Here is a 5,109-nt window from a genome sequence, read left to right as displayed (position 1 = left end):
GCCAAGAGTATTGTTAACTGATACAATATGTAATATCCAGAATAGACATTTATTCCATTTGATGAATGTTGTACCTTGGGATGCAAATCACCTCATTTGTGAGGATGTAATATAAAAGTAAGTGATAGGATAATTTCAGGATATTAGTATGTTCTGGTCTTTTAAGGGAATGATTATCTTAGGGTAAATTTTGAATTCTTCCCAATAGTAAGATGCTAGGTCACAGAGTATTAAAGGGCCATAAAAGTAGTATAAATTTTTGTTAAAGATCTAGTTTACAAATTTTTATTAAAGATCTAGTTTCCATGTGGTTCTAAAGGTTTTTTAACATGTTATTAAATGATAAACCAGCACCCTGAGAACATATAAAACATTATATTGTTATATCAATTTCCAAGAATCAGATATCTTAGCACCAACCTTTATTAATAAATTAGTTAATTAAAACTTGCCAAAAACTTTAAACAAACCAAATTAACTTCACCTGGGGAACAGATTGACAAACTTGGTATATCCATACAGTGGAATACTACTTAGCAATAAAAAAGGAACAAACTACTGATACATGAAACAAAATGAGTACATTTCCAATGCTTTATGCTGAGTGAAAGGAATCAGACTCAAAATATTACATAATGTCAGGTTCCTTTTAAATGAGATTCTGGAAAAGAGAAATCTAATGGGAAAGTGAACATATCAGTATTTCCTATGAACTGGAGGTTAGAGAAATTGTTGACCTTCTAGTGGCTGCATAAACAAATTTTGAGGAGTGATGACAGTGTTCTGCATCTTGATTGTGGTGATGATTACATGACTGTGTGCATTTGACAGATTTCATATACCTGTCACCAAAATGTGAATTTTACTGTAAGTAAAAAGGTGAATATGGGAAGCGGACTTGGCCCAATGGATAGGGTGCCCCCTACCACATAGGAGGTCCGCGGTTCAAACCCTGGACCTCCTTGACCCGTGTAGAGCTGGCCCATGCGCAGTGCTGATGAGTGCAAAGAGTGCTGTGTCACGCAGGGGTGTCCCCCGCGTAGGGGAGCCCCACGTGCAAGAAGTGCGCCCCGTAAGGAGAGCCACCCAGCGCAAAAGAAAGTGCAGCCTGCCCAGGAATGGCGCTGCACACACAGCGAGCTGACACAACAAGATGACGCAGCAAAAAGAAACACAGATTCCCGGTGCCACTCATAAGGATAGAAGCGATCACAGAAGAACATGCAGTGAATGGACACAGAGAGCAGACAACTGGGGTGATTTGGGGAAGGGGAGAGAAATAAATAAAAATAAAACTTAAAAAAAAGAAGAATATAGTAACTTTAAAAAAAGGTGAAGAATAAAGTACAGCTAAGGAAAAATATTTTTATTTCAAAAACATATCACTGTAAAATAAAATGGGTAGGAAACTTGAACAAATACTTCATAGAAAAGATAAAACAAATAGGCAATAAGCACATTTAAAAAATACTCAACGTTATTAGTCATCAGGGAAATTCCAAGTAAAACCACAAGAAAATACCACCCATTGTTTTAGTTGCTTTGGCTGCTTAACCAAATACCACAAATTGTGTTGGCTTAAACACTGGGAATTTATTAGCTTACAGTATTGAGGCTAAAAGAAAATCCAAATCAAAGCATCATCAAGGCAATGCTTTCTCACCAAAGACTCTGGCATTCAAGGGTTGTCTCCTAGCAATCCATAGCTCCTCTGTCACATGGCAAGGCACACAGCAGCCTCTTCTATCTTTCCATTCTCTTCCACTGGTTTCAGCTTCTAGCTGCTCCCTCTGTGGCTTTCTCTATCTCTGCCAGAGTTTCATTTTCTTATAAAGAACTCCAGTAATAGGATTAAGACCCATCTTAATTGAGGTGGGGCACACCTTAACTGAAGTAATCTCATAGAAAATCCTACTTACAATGGGTGTAACTCACAGGAATGGGTTAAAATGAAGAATATGTTTTCTGGCATACCTGAAGCTTCAAACCACCAACCCATTAAAAGAGCCAAAATTAAGAAGACTCACAATACTCAAGTATTGGTGAGGATGTGGAGCAACTAAAATTCTTAGTTATTACTTGCAGAATATAAATTGATAAACCAATTTGGAAAAGATTTTGGCAATTAAAAAAAAACATACAGTGACCATAAAATTCAGCAAATACACACTAGTTATTTACCAATGTGAATGAAAATGTAAGACCACACAACAATCAGTTCATAATATTCATAGCAATATTATTCGTAATAGCTGCAAACTGGAAATAATACAAATGTCCATCAAAAAGAAAATGGATAAACAAAGTTGAGGTATATCCATACAAAGAGATGCTATATCAAAATAAAAATATATCTAAAGAGTTCTCTGGGGCATGGGCTGGCTTGCCTTCACCAGGAGGCCCCAGGAGTCCAGCCTCCCATATGGGGCCTCCCATATGGTAGATGGGAGCCCAGATGCTTGAGCCACACCCACTTCCCAGAAATCAAGGACTGCCATGGACTTGCTTTGATAAGTACTTCCTGTTGTCTTCCCAGAGGTTTCACTGAAGAATAATTTCAAAGGAACGTTTTTCTCCTTGTCCCTCTGTTAATGCCCATTAACAGTTAGCAACTGTTTTTAATGACCAGGAAAACATTAACCACCCTTAATCTTGGCCTGCTTCAGGTACCTGGATGAAATTTTCTTCAAGATGTTTCCAGAACCCTCTTGCTAAAGCACCTATCTTTGTTGGGTGAATGTTCATGAAACCTGAACCAGTTTAGGAGACTTCTGTTTCTTCAAATCTGTGACATGGAAGCTCTTGAAGTGGATGATATCAGCCCAGCCTTGGAAGCTACCAAGGATTTCTTTAGTTCTTTTGATAGTAAACTAGAAAAAGTTGTGCAGCAAACAGAGGTTTATGGGATTCAGGAGGTCCCTGAATTGGTGCGGCATGAGGTACTCAGTAACATAACAGACAATGGTGCTATCAGAAACATTGCCTCCCTGGGCAAAAGGGGCATGATTTGGGACCACTGTAGGAGCAGGCTCTTAGAAACCAAAGCTCAAAATGTCTTCCCAGCCAAAGAACAGTTTATGGTCCAGAGAGATATAACCCCAGATAATCTTTCCTGGATGGGACAGAAGAAAGCCTCAACCTTTAATTTTTCCAACATCTCTTAGCATTGGAGGACAGACCTCAGTCTGCGAATGACTTATTAGATAAGACCTCTACTTTCAAGCCAGGGTATGCATGATCAATGTCAGATATTACCCATGTGGACTGGAGGGTCGTCCTCAACACCACACCTTTGCAACAGCAGCAGCAGCAGCAGCAGCAGCCATCTTTTCATGTCTCTCACTTCACTAGACCATCTTTTCTGTCACCATCATCAAATAATGTAGAAGATGCTCAAGGAAATACTGAACACAAGCAGACATTCCCAAACATTCTGAAGAAGGGTTACCTGGAGTTTAGGAAGGACCATGATAGTTATTGGCAAAGCTGTTATGCAGAACTATCACCCTACAACTTAAACTACTTTAATCTCTACAGCAGGGCAAATCAAAACCTCTGTGCCACATATCAACTTTCACACTTTCAGACCATACCTGTTTTGGGCAACCTTGAGGCCAGAATAGTGGATACCATCTTGTATGAAAACATTCAGCTACAGCTCAAGGCAGAGTCACCATGGGAGGCTTTGGACTGGGGCTAGAAGCTTTGGGAAGGTGTGCATACTGCTGTGCTTGGTTACATGGGACAGGAGGATAAGCTGGCAAACTCACCAGACCTTGGTCCTAATGCTGACCGTACACAGAATCATTGTTTACAGAAGAAATCCAGAGGGTTGCTGCCATCATCCCCTGCCTCAGATAGCCCCAAACAGTACCAAAACATCCTCAAATCAGGGACGCTCTGCAGGCTAACTGTCCAAAACAACTGGAAGGCATTTATGTTTGTGCTGAGCACAGCCTGCCTTACGGATTTTCAGCCTGGCAAGCTAGACGAGGGTCTCCTGCTGAGCTACAATGTGGATGTGTGTCTGGCTGTCCAGATAGACAACCTGGATGATTGTGACTCTTTCAAGTCATTTTTCCACAAGATATCCTCTATCTCCATGCTGAGACCTGACAAAGAGCTCAGGAATGGATGGAGGCTCTGAAAAGAAGCTACCAACACTGCAAGGAGTTCAGAGCAAAATCTGCAAGTGACACTGAGGAACAAATCCAAGGATCAGATTGGTGGGCACAAACTCAGGAAGAACAAACATCAGTCCATGACCACCAGCTTCCTGAGCATTCTGACAACTTTGTCTCTAGAATGAAGACTTACTGCTCAGAGTTTCAAATGTGAAGGAAGCCAGTGATGCACAGGTCTTTCCAATGAGAAAGCCAAGGTGTGTGATTACAGTGGGTGCTATTACTGAAGCGGCTGCCATGTGGACGACAGTTTTCTTATCCCAGCATGCATTGTCCACAACTGGGACACTTCTAAATATAAGGTGTCTAAGCAGGCCAAAGAGTTTCTGGAGTATGTGTACGAAGAGCCCTTGATCAACATCCAGCAGGAGAACCCAATGCTCTACCTGCATGCCGAGCCCCTGGCTGCCATACTGCGACAGGCAGTGGCTGAAGTCACTCCGGGTCTATTTGTTCAGCTACCCAGCAGCAGTGGCAGAGGAGCTCCACCGAATAATTTTCCCCAGAGAATATCTCCTTTAACAGATCCACCTGTATTCCCTTGCCAACCTGCAGCAGGCAATAAACACTTATAAAAAGCAACTGACATTGGGAGGTGGCTCAATCACTGGGCTCCCGTCTGCCATGTGGGAGGCCCCTGGGTTTGCATCCCGGGGCCTCCTTGTGAAGGTGGTCTGGTGCGCCCACACTGAGTTGATGGCCCGTGCCTGAGGAGAGCTGACGTCTGGCACCCCTGGAGAGATGACACAGCAAGATGACACAACAAAGGGAGATAAGCAGACACAGAAAAACGCACAATGAATGGACACAGAGCAGACAGCAAGCAAGCTGCAAGGGTGCGGGGGGGGGGTAGTAAATAAAATAAAATACAATCCTTAGAAGAAAAGCAACTGACATGACTTACAAGGCACATAAATGTTTAACA

At 41.9% G+C, this 5,109-nt stretch overlaps 1 pseudogene; it reads left to right on the top strand.

Annotated features, from left to right (window-relative positions):
- Nucleotides 1–2,792: 2,792 nt before the first annotated feature.
- LOC101415866 (pleckstrin homology domain-containing family M member 3 pseudogene) lies at nt 2,793–4,895 on the top strand (annotated as a pseudogene).
- The last annotated feature ends 214 nt before the right edge of the window (nt 4,896–5,109 follow it).

This window comes from Dasypus novemcinctus, chromosome 9 (genome assembly GCF_030445035.2).
Source record: "Dasypus novemcinctus isolate mDasNov1 chromosome 9, mDasNov1.1.hap2, whole genome shotgun sequence".
In the NCBI taxonomy this organism is placed as follows: domain Eukaryota; kingdom Metazoa; phylum Chordata; class Mammalia; order Cingulata; family Dasypodidae; genus Dasypus; species Dasypus novemcinctus.
This window is presented reverse-complemented; position numbering and strand designations above follow the sequence as displayed.